Source organism: Triticum dicoccoides, chromosome 3B (assembly GCF_002162155.2).
Source record: "Triticum dicoccoides isolate Atlit2015 ecotype Zavitan chromosome 3B, WEW_v2.0, whole genome shotgun sequence".
Taxonomy (NCBI): Eukaryota; Viridiplantae; Streptophyta; class Magnoliopsida; order Poales; family Poaceae; genus Triticum; species Triticum dicoccoides.
Window position 1 is genome coordinate 423,152,020 of NC_041385.1, and position 13,747 is coordinate 423,165,766.

Below are 13,747 nucleotides of genomic sequence, written 5' to 3' on the forward strand. Positions count from 1 at the left end.
TGTTGTATTACACTGCCCAAAATGTACTTTCATTTGAGCACCATCAAGTTTAAATTTAGGATCATAACTTAGAACTGTAGCAAACTACGTCCCTGTTATGATTCTGAAAATATGCCGGCATGAGTGTTTACTAATCCAGACGCCACAATATATGACATAGCCTGCAGAACAACATGGCTCAATAACATTATATGAACAGTAGCCTAAGCGCTGTTGTGCATTCAAAGGCAATGTGAGTGACAGTACTACTTCTCTTCTCTTCTCCATTTAATTAGCAAACTGAACCAAAATAGTTTGTCATCGGAAACTGAACCAAAACATTTAGCTCTAGTTGGTTTCAGTCATCCAACAGGAAATAGACAAACCTACATGTGCTCACCATGCTTTGGAACGAATTACAGCCCCAAATCCACTGAAACGAATTTACATGGTCATCACCAGCCTAGAGATCCATTGCTAATTTTGTACACCTACAGTCAAACAGTTTTGTGTCAACCGACATATTTATTTATTGCTAAATATATCTACTGAAGCCTACAGCCCCAAGTCTTATAAATTTGCATCGACAACAGCATAGAACCTAGCGTGGCTCAATGGTCATGGACACAACGAGCAGTAGTACAGTAGGGAGAGGGAGAGTGTATACCTTCCATGGTGTCCCCCTACAACAAGTGGTGCGTGCAGCTGCAAAGCCAAGGGAAAAAGGTTACATGTGTCTCATGCATCTCTAGAACAGCGCAACACAAGTAAAGCTTCATCAAGTTCCATTCCTACTTAATAAAAGGAGATAATCATATTTGTCCCGTTCTATGTGTCCTAGTTACTATCTTGGCAACTTTACATCTTACTAAATGAATTTATCCCTGAGTTAGTTAGACTAGTCATCAACCAGTGTGTATGCACGACAATTTTAGTTGGCCATGTATAACTAGAATATTCTTATGTAAGAAAAAAATAAAACCATAAATTTTAAAAGAAGCATACTTTTAACTAATTGAATTTTTTTCCTTTTAATGCTGTGTTGGCTTCCATGTTGCTGAAATAAATTTATTTTCATAAAGACATTTATACAAACTATTTATCATTCCTATAAATAAACTTTCCAAATTATAATTTATATTTAAAAGTCTGGGATCCGGGGTTAGTAATACAGAGGATATTAGTCAATATTGTGATTTCCTTTAATTACATAGCAGGATTCTAAATCTTGTGTGCTCCTAATATTAGCTATCTATAGGAACCCCGAATGGATCCCATGCTTTAGTGAGTTCATGTAAAAAAAAGGAAACCACACTTTCTAGTTAGAAACAAACTAAAGCTAATGTACAGGAATATCTGTCTTATATAAACCTTCATTAAGAAATGTTTTCTGAAATAAACACGTACATCACTCAAATTTTCTAGATAAGAAGCACACCAATGATTATGTTGTGGTTGACTGGAGGCAGCAGTGCAGTACTATTGTTTGGAACTTTGATTATGTAGTGCTGCTGGAGGCGACCAGAGCTGCAGACCACCCCAACTGGATGCTTTCACTCCCTACAACACAATCGAGTCAAGAGGAGAATCAATACATGCGTAAAAGACAGGTTTTTTTCTTAATAAAACTACAGTGATAAAGTCAATTGTATAGTTCTTTCTTCTGTTATGAGCTTTAAGGATGGAGAATAGAAAACAAATCGCCACACTGCCATTTCCTTCACTCGACAGCCTCGCTGGCAAAGACGCCCGGGGCGCCTAATCTGCTTCAAACTGCCGTTGCTACACCTCCGCTGCCACATGAACCATCGTAAGATTGATTTAGTAATTAGCCTAAAAGAATATATGTTGGCCATGGTCAAAACCTGAAACAGGAGAATACTAAAGATTGGAAAAGAAAATAATCAGGGCCTTGGAGATATATACTGTATTAATTAGACCCTAACCTGGTTTTTTAACTATACCTAGGCGTTTTCCATACTAATTGCCTCAAACACACTGGTTACTGCGTAGATGGGCTACAGAATCCCTCACTACAATAATGTTACCCTAGAAAGAATATGCAACCAGTGGTTGATTTCTAGCCACTACTGCTTGCAAGGCAGCAACATAGTAGGTGTATTGCCATGGTTGGAGGCCATGCCGACCTTCCCAGCCTCAACACATTGGGACTCAGTCCAACATGTGGTCGTCCTCTGCTTTGACACTTTAGCAGCAAAACAAAATCAAATTGACCTCAACCAGCAGGCGGTTGATCCCAAGCAGTAGAAAATCCTAACACCATCAGAACAAAAATTTATCCTGATCTGCCACAAACCAGAGCAGAGGGAGGAATGGACCAACTCACCTGAAGCCGGAGGAGGAGGAAGCTCGTGGCTGATTCATCCCGAGCCGCAGCAAGGTTGTCCACTGGACGTTCCTCCCCGCACGTCTACATGAGAAGTGAAGAGCAGAGGTTAGACAAGGGAGAGAGAGATGATGAAGCCAGGGGAGGGGATGCACTCAACGTATGAGACGAGGACGACAACGACATGGCCACTGGCACCAGATCCGACGCCCGGAACCCTAGCCATGGGGGATGGGTCGCGGGTGGGCTGTCGTGGACTCAAGCGCTGGATCTAGCTGGATGGGAGGGCTCCACGGATCGAAGGGACCTCGGCCTGTGCTTCGCGGTGGCGGGATTCGCCGGACATTACCTGATGGAGCCGCCGCACGTAGAGCGGCGAGGAGCCGCGTGAAGAGATCAGGATGGGACGCGAGAGGGACGGTTGGGTCGGGATTTGGCGGATCTGACAGCCTCCAGAGCTTTGAGGTGGGAGGTGGGGAGGGTCGGCGCAAGGGAGACGAGGCAATGGTGGCGGCGATTCGGGAGAGACGAGGGAGTCGTGGGCTCTGTTTCTCGCGCGTCTCCCTCTCCTTTCCTCGTAGGGTTATGAGCTTAAAATCTACAACGCATATGCTACAACTCATATATGTGTATCTATTATGAATTTTACAACATATACTCAAGACGTTGTAGAATTTTCGTTGCTTTATCGGGGGTTTCCTTGTAGTGATCGGGGAAAGAACAGAATCCTCACCAGAAAACCAGTAGAGAGAGCGACTGAACTCCTCCTACCAGTTCATTGCACCAGCCAAGAATAGACCCTCGCGAGGCTGTTCTTCCTTGTATTGTTCATCATCACCTCAAGAGGCAATCCACCACACCACATACTGGAGTAGGGTATTACACCGCAATGGTGGCCTGAACCAGTATAAACTCTGTGTCTCTTGTGTTGTTCCTTTCATAGTTTAGATCCTAGCGAGGCGGCGAGGAGCAGGTAGGTAGAGGGCGAAATCTCCGCGCGCACCCTAGTGTTTGAAAGTCAAGGTTCTGCCGGAACCCGAAATCCGACATTTGGCGCGCCAGGTAGGGGTGCGCCGGAATTCGTCTTCCGTCGCCCTGCTCTTCTCCGACCATCGCATCCATGTCTGACGCTCGTCGGGCCCGCGCCGAGCGCCGAGCCGCCCTCGCTTCCCGTGTCGCCCAGACGGCTCCCGTCGGCGGGCGCCCTCGTCGTTCCCCGTCACCTACCGTCAACGCCGCCACCGGCCCAGCGGGGAACGAGCAGCAAGCATCGTCCCAGCATCCCTCCGTGAAGCAAGACGGCCGCACTGCTACCCCTCGCTCACCCCAGCTGGTTCTTTGTCTCGCGCATTTCGCGCGCCCATGGAGGCTCGAGCTGCGCTCATCGCGGCAAACGAGCTCCTGCGCTATCGTCCCGTCGACGACGTCTACGAAGAATGGCTCGACCGCGTCGCCGAGCTCGTCCGTGCCGCAGGGGGCTCTCCTGCGCCATCCGTCCCACTGCACCGCACCCCGCCCTGCGCGGGCGACGAAGCTCCGGGGGCACCTCAGCCGCCTCCCCCTCAAGAAGGCGCCCTGCCCCAAGGCGCGCGGCCCCTGGGCGGAACCCGCTTCGTCAGGCGCCAGCACGGCAAGAGCAGAGCTGCCAAGAAGTCCCTCGCCCGGGAGAAGCTGCCCGAGCGCTCCCTGCTCCGGCTCGTCGCGACCATGCTCCTGCTCCAGCACGTCAAGACCCCGCGCTGCTCCCAGCTGCGGTGCATGAGGACCCGTAGGACCAAGTTCTTCGTCACCCAAGGCCTCCCGTGGCCACGGCGGGCTGCCACGCCTTCACCACCGAGCTGCGCAGCGTCGCGTGGCCCGGCAAGTTCAAGCCAGACCTGCCTCCTCGCTACGACGGTACGGCTGACCCCGCAGAGTTCCTCCAGCTTTACGAGCTGGGCATCGAAGCTTCCAACGGAGACGAGAAGGTCATGGCGAACTGGTTTCCCATGGCGCTCAAGGACGGGGCCCGCACCTGGCTCCTGAACCTGGCTCCAGGCACGATCTCCTCCTGGGACGAGATGCGCACTCGCTTCATCGCCAACTTCCAGGGTACTCGCGACCGGCCACCCGCCGTGAGCGACATGCGCCGTATCAAGCAGCAAGCAGGAGAAACCTTGCAGAAGTACATCCAGCGCTTCAACAACGCACGCCTCAAGATTCCCAAGGTGACCGAGGAGGCCATCATCTCAGCCTTCTCCGACGGCGTGCGCGACGTCAAGATGAAGGAGGAGCTGGCGATGCATGAAGACCTGTGCACTTCCTTGGAGCTGTTCAACTTGGCGACCAAGTGCGCCAGGGCTGAGGAAGGGCGTCTCTCCCTCCTCGAGCTGCCTGCCGCGGACCCAGAAGAGAAGAAACCCAAGGCCAAGGATGTGAAGCACAAGGGGGCTGCCGTGCTCGCGGCAGAACTAGACGCCAAGCGGGGCAGGGATCAGCCTGAATCTTCCAAGGGCAGTTGGTACTGCGTGTACCACGACCTCCACACCCACAACACCAATGAATGCCAAGAGCTCCGAGCCGTGCGTGAAGGAAGGGTCGGCCGACGTCCCGACCGCAGCGACCGGGGCTATGGCCGAGGAGGAGGAAGGAACGCAGGACGCTGGGAAGACCGCGACCCTCGCCAAGGGTGGCGTGACCAATCTCACGGGGATCGCTGGCAGGACCCGCCTCGCGAGGGAGACTGGAGGGATCAGCCTCGCGAGGATCGCCCACAGGGCAACGCAGGCCTCCCTCCACTACCGCCGCAGCCAAGAAGAAATGAGGAGCATCATCAGGACGAGGGGGCTGGGGGCTTCCAGGAGCCACGTGCGATCGCCTGCATCCTAGGCGGAGCTCAAGCCCCAGCCTCTCAATGCATCTTCAAGCAGTTCGCCCGCGAAGTGAATGTAGTCCTCCCTAAGCTTGAAGCCACGCGCCCCTCAGGTGGTCGGCGTGCGCCATCACGTTCAGCTCAGCGGATCAGCTCAAGTGCGCGGCCATAGCCGGAGTCCTCCCAATGCTTTGTTCCCCAATCATCAGCAACGTGCTAGTCACCAGGACCCTCATCGATGGCGGGGCAGGGCTCAACGTCCTGTCCGTGGAAACATTCAACAATCTCCAAGTGCCCTACAACCAGCTTCAGCTAACCAAGCCTTTCTCCGGAGTCACCGACGGTTCCACGGTCCCGATTGGGCTGGTTCGCCTTCCTGTCACCTTCGGGGCGCGCGACAACTACCGCACCGAGCTCATCGACTTTGACGTCGCCCACATTCGCCTGCCGTACAACACCATCCTCGGGTACCCAGCGCTGGCCAAGTTCATGGCCGTAACCCACCATGGCTACAACGTCCTCAAGATGCCAGGAAGTGGCGGAGTCATCACGGTGCCCTGCGAAGAGAAAGACACGGTGTGCTCCCTGGAACGAGCCTTTCAGGCCGCGTCACTGGAAGACCCGGATCGCGGAAGCAGGAGGCTTCCCGAGACCGCCCCCGAGAAGAAGAAGACATCATCCGGCCCGACCCCTCAGGAGGCAGGCCCCTCAGGGCCCGCACCTGCTTAGGGGGAACCTCCTTCCATCGCATAGGGAAGCGCGCCTGGCGCCCTCCTGCTCGGGGGCTCTCCCCTGGAGGTCCGCCGACCTTGCCAGGGTAATGAGGGAGGCGCTTGGGCACCACTTGGAGGCGTGTTTCGAAGCATGTTTCCCTCAAGAAGGAGCAAGGCAAGGAGGGCCAAACCCTCAGGAGTTCGTCAGCAAGGCCATTCGGGAGCTACAGGAGTCAAGAGTCATGAGAGGCAGCCGCCGCTTACCCGCTGTGGCCCCCCATCCAGGCGAGGATGGTGGGCTGCGCGTCTGCATCGACATACCAGGGCTCAATCGAGCCGCCTCTCGGGAGCGCCTTTGGCCCTCGCAAGTGGGGCGCTGCGAAGGTCCACCCCACAGCTACGTTCGCATGCCTTATGGCTTGCCGAACGCGGCTGCCATGTACCAGCGCCTCATGAGGGGCATCCTGGAGGCTCAGGAGGCCAGGCATTCTGCAGTCCTGGTGGAGATGGAGATGGTTCGCGAGGAGCCACCAGCGTCCCCGGAGCCTCCCGAGGCTCCTGGGCCTGGGGACTCGTGAGGATCGGGTCCCGTAGTCCACCGCGCCTGCTACTTCAACACCCCTTCGTCGTCAACATTATCAGGTGACATCTTTCAAGTTCCATTTCCAGCTGGAAGCGCCCCTCAGGGCTGCATTATTCCCAGGCCGCGTGGGTCCGTCCCTGCGGCGTGTATCCCTTTTATTTCATGTTCTTAGCCTACTTTGTTGGGGGCGCCCCTCGGGCTACATCATCCCCAAGTCGCTCGGGTCAGACCCAGCAGCGTGTACCCTTTTTTTTGCATTTATCTTCGGGGCATGCATTCGACCCATCGTGCTTGTTATTTGGTGCCTGTCCGTGGCACCTTTTCTTCCTTGATGTCGGCAGCTTGCATGTTAAAGGGGGGGTACCTGAGCATCGCGACTCAGGGCTCCTACCGGCTCTCCAGCCCTCACCCTCTGGCCTTGTCCACGGCATCGCGACCTGGCATACCAGCGACGGCTAATATCAACTCGAGGGCCGGGACCAGAGGACGTAGAGCTCTGACATCTAACCAAGCTTGCGCGTTAAAGGGGGGGTACCTGAGCATCATGACTCAGGGCTCCTACCGGCTCTCCAGCCCTCACCCTCTATCCTTGTCCACGGCATCGCGACCTGGCATACCAGCGACGGCTGAGACCAGCTCGAGGGCCGGGACCCGAGGACGTAGAGCGCCGGCATCTAACCAAATTTGCAGGAACTCATCCCAAGATAAGGCCCACTGCCAGGCGCAACCCGCCTTGAGGTAGGGCCCCGTGAGTCCCGTGCTGGCTCACGGGTGCCCAGATATACCTCGTCAGGCCCTACCGTGCCAGCCACGTGTCAGGGCGGGGCTGTACACGCCCCGGGGGCTCCTCCTGGAGGGGAGCCCCCTCCCACGCACCAGTGGAAGCACCATGCTCCGCGCTGGCTGACGACACTGCCGAGGAGCGGCTATGCCCGTACACATACGAAAGCGCTATGCTCCGCGCTGGTGATAAACAACTAAGGGTGGCCCCTGGGCCGCATCAACCTCAGGGAGCCTAGAGGTCAGTGTCTAGCCTCATCACAACGCCTCCCCCCGGGAGTGCCGCGCGAGGGGGCTGGGCACGGGGGCTGCGCCTGGGTCACGCCCAGACGCACGCCACCCAGCCAGGCCCCCCGGGCCTGATTCGTCACACGTCCCTCCCCGAGTGGAGCCAAGGTACGAAGGCCGTTTGAGCGTCAAGGGGGACTCCTGAGCATCGCGACTCAGGAGCCTAACTGGTCACGTAGCCCATCACTCCTTAGTTCCGAAAGGCTAACGGCGGTTGAGGTATGCACGGGGCCGGGCTCTGCAGACGTAGAACGATAGATCCACCCGCATCTCACCTCCCTAAGGAGTCACCCCCACATCTCACCTCCCTACTTGTTGTTCGAGCGCCAAGGGGGACTCCTGAGCATCGCGACTCAGAAGCCTAACTTTTCATGTAGCCCCTCACTCCTTGGTCCCGTCCTGGTTTCCGGTCGGGGCTAACGGCGGCTGAGATATGCGCGGGGCCGGGCTCTGCCGGCGTAGAACATAAGCAACTAGGAAGGAAATAGAGCAAATTTCAAGGAATTCAAAAGCAAATATTACAATCCATACTGTTATCACAGCACCAAATGCAAGTTTTAACGCCTCCCCGAGGCATGGTACATGTGCAGGAATTAAAAGCAGGACGGGAGCCACAACGGAGTCACTTGCCGGCGGTGGAGCTGCGCGGAGCGGGTTCGCCTCGTGGAGCTGCAGGGTCGGCAGTGCCCCGCTTCAGCTTGGCGCTGAAGGCCCGGAACTTCCCCAGCAGAGCCTCCGCACGACCCTTCACGGCCTCAGCAGCAGCAGTGGCAAGCTCGCCGCTCGCTGGCTCCAACAGGCTGTTGAGGTCGACGTTGGGGTCGTGAAGATAGATGTGGGTAAGGACCCGCGTCAGCACTGCAGAAGACAAGGCACGCGCCTCGGCCTCAGCCGTAGGGCCAAGGCCAAGGGTGACATCTTCAAGAGCACGAACCAGGAAGGGAAGCAGCTTGGCGGGGCCATCCTCGGCGCAGGCCAGCAGGCTCTCCAGGCCGCTGTCATAAAGCGTCTTCAGCGAGGTGCGAGCCTTCTCCTCCATCTCCGCAAAGGCCACGCGATCCTCAGCAAGAACCCGTGCCTTGCCATCCAGCTCAACCTTCCTCGCCTCCAACTCTTGCTCCAGCGCGCCTAGGCGGTCACGGCGCTTCTTGAGCTTGGCGTCCCGGTCCTTGACGGCCGCCTCGCGAGCCTTCATGCCTTCCTCCTGCTCTTGGCGAAGGCGGGTCTCCTCGGCGAGCTGGTCCTGCAGGCCCTGCAGCTCGCTCTCCAGCGCCTTGCAGCGACCTCGGACATTAGCCACCTCCCCCAAGGCGGCGTCGTGAGCAGCCTTCGCTCCAAGGACGACCTGCTTCTCCTCGTCGCAAGCCGTCGAGGCCTGGACCAGCGCCGCCCAAATCGAAGCGTCGGAGCGAATCCAGCCGGAAGCCAGCTCCAAGCGCCCGGCCACTAAACGAGGGTCGGCGCCCAGAAGATCCTGCCGCAGACGGTCCAGTTCGGCAGCAACACGATCCAGAACAGTAGGAGGAGTCGGGGAAACAACAGTCGGTGGAGTAGGAGGAGAAGACGGCAGCGTGACCATAGTATCCTGAGGTGGAGCCTGCTGCGCCCCAACGGCTGTGGTGGCGGCATCAGGCAAGGGCACCTCGGGAGTCGCTTGGGCCGTGGGGGCTGAGCTCGCCCCAGCCGGCTCAGCCAGGCCTCGCGAGGACGCCCGGGCAGGAGAGGCCCGTGCGTCACGGTCACCTTCTTTCGCGAGCAGAGGCGCTGCCCCGGATGGAACCTCAGGAGCTCCCTTTGACTTCTTTGCCACGGGCACCAGCCTAGCCGGGAGATACGAACGTCAAGCCTCAGCAATAGAACAAGAAATAAGACAGGAATGAAGCACTTACAAGTCGTCGCTCGCGAGCTCGAGCAGCCTCCGGCCGTACTTGAAGCCCGAGAGCCGGCTGCAAGGATCAGCCTCAAGGAGCTCGGGAGCAGGAGGCGCGTTTGCGGATCGCCTCGGGGCTGGGGCAGACCCACGGGGGATCAGCCCGGTCCTGTCCTTCTTCGGGATCGAGGGCAGGCTCCCGCCGCCCTGCTCGTCGTCATCCTCGTCATCATCACTCAGAGAAAGGCGGAGATCGCGGGACCTGCGCCGAGGTTGGGGAGCCCTGGACTCTCCGTCAGTCGCCTCGGAGTCAGGCCCTTTTTCCCACTCCCCTTCTTCCTTCTCTTTGCTGGAGTCGTCGGAGGACACGTCCACCGGGTCCTCGGGAGCCTCCGCGGGCACGGCCCCGTCCCTGATGAAGACAGGCATGGACTCCACTACCTGCTCCCAGTCCTCGCGGAGGAACAGGGGCGTAGGAGCGCCCTCCAACCTCGCCACGTTGCCCCCGACCAAAGACTGGAGGACCGCAGCCAGATCCTCGTCGGCCAAGACCGCGGGGCTCGGGTGGGGCCTCCACATCGGAAGTGAGTACTGACGAAGCGGAGCCAGTTAATGCTCCACGAATTCCCTCAGCAGCGATGCGCCAGTCAGCTTCGCCGCCGCCATGCTGGCTGGCCTCAGATCCTTGTCCATCTTCTCCAACACCAGCCTCGCGCGGGGATCGGCGAGCTCCACTCGAGGCCAGTCGTCGGAGCTCGTGGGGTGCCCCATGGGCAAGATCAGCCGAGGGTGGATGCGTCCAGCATCTACCAAGACCCACTTGCTCCTGAAGCCCTCAATCCTCTTCCCAGGGTTCGAAATGGCGATGGAGCTACCGTACGCGACGAAGCTCACGCACACAGAGACGGGACCACGAGAGGTCCGGAGGGAGAAGTAGTGGCGCAGCAAGGCCACTAAGGGCTTCACCCCTACGTGAGCCTCGCAATAGTAGGCGAAGATTGCCAGAAGAAGGACAGAGTTGGGGTGGAGATGCAGAGCTTGAAGCTTGTAATGGCAGAGGACAGAGAAAAAGAACTCAGAAAAGGGAGGCACCAGACCGACAACAATGGCGCTCACAAAGAGCGGATAGAAGGTGCTCCCTTGGCCCTCAGGAAGGGCAGAGCCGGCCTTGAACACCTTCGCCCTGTCGATGCCCTGCGCCACCACCATCTGGCGCACCCGGGCAAGGCTCGCCTCCGACACGTTCGGCGAGTCCAAGGCGAACGAATACCAAGCTCCGACCGGGGCCTGGCGAGGCGCCATGTCTTGCTAGGGCGCGCAGACGGAGTAGATCTGAAGATTTCGGAGGCAGGAAGGAGAGGTGCAAGAAAGGGGATCTGAGCAGCAACCGGAGAAAGCAAAAGAGGCTAAGCCCAGACAGATGCCGCTCCTTTATCAACTCGCGCGGTTGCTGAGGCGCCCACATCCAATCAACCGCCACGTGGCGCCCAAGGCCGCAGGCTGTTAGGGCCCGCGGCGCTTCGCACTTACCCTTTCGCCTCTCTGCTCGGCCAAGTCTGGGCGCGCCTTGGGCCCGGGGGCTACTGTCGGCGTTCTGGGAACGGGTGTCCCCAGACTTGCCTGCCTGCGGCCTGCGGCATGGCTCAAAGGGGGGACCCAGCACGGCCCATCTTCATCAACACAAGCTCAAGATCCTCGAGAGGGGGGGGGCAAGCCTCGCAGGGCGGACGACAAGAAGCTTCCTCAGGCACGGCCTCATCAGGCTGGCTCACGAGGAGGCGGAGAGATCAAGGCGGGGTACCTCGCGAGGTGCCCATGACGCAAGCCATGACGACCAAGGGTGCCAGCCCGCGCAGTGTCCTCCTTTAATCTTTGGTGCGAAGGGAGCAAGCGCAGGCGAGAGCATCAAGCAAAGGCATCCATTTCGGTGCAACAAGACCAAGACCAGCCCAACGGCAGGAAGGAAGTCATTGTGGAACCCAAGCAGGCGTCACCACCAGAACCTTTGACAGGCGAAGACCAACTTTAGTCAGGATAAGTGTACCAGATATTACCCTTCAAAATGGCCAATTGTTGGTGCCCTTCCCGCTTAATATTTGGAAAGAGGCCCAGGGCCTTTGCCTATAAATAGGACTAGCCACCCCCAGGGTAGAGCCATCCAGAACCCAAGAGCTAGCATCGAGCATCGGGGAAAGAACAGAATCCTCACCAGAAAACCAGTAGAGAGAGTGACTGAACTCCTCCTAGCAGTTCATCGCACCAGCCAAGAACAGACCCTCGCGAGGTTGTTCTTCCTTGTATTGTTCATCATCAGCCCAATAGGCAATCCACCACACCACACACTAGAGTAGAAAATTACACCGCAATGGTGGCCTGAACCAGTATAAACTCTGTGTCTCTTGTGTTGTTCCTTTCGTAGTTTAGATCCTAGCGAGGCGGCGAGGAGCAGGTAGGTAGAGGGCGAAATCTCCACGCGCACCCCAGTGTTCGAACCTCAAGGGTCTGCCGGAACCCGAAATCTGACAGCCGCAGCTAGCGGCCACCTCCAGCGCACACCCTCGCATCGCCGCCGCTGGAGGGCCGGCCGGCGAAGCCGTGCCGGACCCTAGGAAGGTGGCGGCGGGGCGGATCTGACCTCTCACGCTCCCCACCCCCACCCCTGCTCAGCCTCGCGGCTCCACCTCCCCTTCCTCCTCCCTCCCCGGCGGCGACCCCTAGTCGGTCCGGCACGGCTGTGGTGCGCCCATGATGTGTTGGGCGACCGGATCCAGTCCTTCCCCATCGTATTGGGCTCGCCTTGGCTCCCCTGGCCGTCGAGGGCGCCACCTCCGCCTCTCCCTTCTCGTGCGACCCCGGGCCTCCTTCCCGGCGCTTCGTCGGCGTCTTCTTCAGCTGCTGTGTATGCTTGCCGGTCCGACGGTGGTTTCGGCGTCCTGGCCTTGGGCGCCTTCCCCTGGGGTCCTCCTCACCACCTGCGGCGGCGCGGCCCAGCCACTATTGGCGCTACTGCCGACCATGGGTGGGGTGCCGGACTTGCGGCTAGTTGTGGGGCTGCTCGCGACCCGCGGCCCCTCTCATTTCCAGCGGCACCTCCTCCACGCCGGGCCTAGGTGACGGCTTCTAGATCGAGACGGCGATCCTTCTAGGTATGTGGCAGACACGGGCCCTCATGGCGGGTCCTTCCTGGCGTTGTTCCGGCCCCGGCGGTCTCGGGCTCGCGTCTCTCCGGTGTCCCCCGCCGTTGGTGCTCTGCCGGGCGACTCCGGCCTTGGCAACAAGGTGGCTACGTGCCTTCTGGCTCACCTGGTTCGCCCATGTTCCGATGGCAAGGCCACTACAGTTTTGGATTTGCGTCCCTCCAGTCCTTGCTTGCCGGCGTTGCTGACGTCGTCGTCCAGACCCCCCGTGTGGTTTGCTTCGTTGCCTGCCCTTCTCTATATGCCTCAAAGCCTCCTCCTTTTGGCAGATCCAATGCTCCAGGGTTCAGAGGCGGTGCCACCCTCCGACGGCAAGTGCAATCCCACCAACCCAACTTCCGTCAAGGTGGTTTCGACCAACATTGGCTTCCTCATCTTCGATTCCCAATTTGGCGGCTATGGGATTGCTCAGCTTCAGGCCAAGGAGAAATCCCTGCTCGGCTTGCCGGTGCTGGCAACGGCGGCACTTGCGAGTGTCGTTACCTTCTTGGAGGCGTTGTCAAGGCCTTAAATTGCGCCCTTCTTCGAGCTCAGGGGAAACCCTAGGTCTGGTTCCTCTGGACCGGATGGCGACGGCGTCTCGGCATCGTTTTCCTTCTTGAAGGCGCTATCTTGTTTGCTCGCGGTGTCCGTCGTATTGGCGCGGGTGATGTCAGAGTTCTGCCTGGTTCGGCTTGGCCACTCTTGGTTTTTTTGGGTTTGCTTGGCTTAGTTGTGTTGTATCCTCCACTCGGGATGAGCATCCCTTCTCTCTGCTCCGGGCACCATGTTCACGCTTGCCTGCGTTCGTGTCATGTGTTGTATCTCTTGATGTACTCGTTCTAATCCTATCAATGGAAAGATACGCAAGATTTGCGTATTCACGAAAAAAGAATATTTCCTAGTCTAACCTATGTTTCCAATCTTATCAATATACTCAACACGCTCCCACGACCTCCACCTCCTTACTTACCCGCTACACAGAGCAATGGAGTCGCGGAGCAGCCACAGCAGCAAGAAGCCACCGCCACCACGTGGCATCTAGCACGCGCTGCCGGGGGCATCGCATTCCAGCCAGCCGTCACGCTTGAGCGTCGCATCCAGCCGGGCGCTGCGCTTGAGCACGCACCGCTGGGAACCGCGGTCGTGCGATGTCAAGA

At 57.9% G+C, this 13,747-nt stretch overlaps 1 long non-coding RNA gene across 1 annotated transcript; it reads right to left on the bottom strand.

Moving 5' to 3' along the window:
- Positions 1–383: 383 nt before the first annotated feature.
- Positions 384–2,863, bottom strand: LOC119281332. Its single transcript, XR_005138383.1, has 4 exons — positions 2,327–2,863; positions 1,418–1,772; positions 647–684; positions 384–470 (listed from the first exon to the last, which is right to left on the bottom strand). It is a non-coding gene; the product is annotated as an uncharacterized LOC119281332 (long non-coding RNA).
- Positions 2,864–13,747: the final 10,884 nt, after the last annotated feature.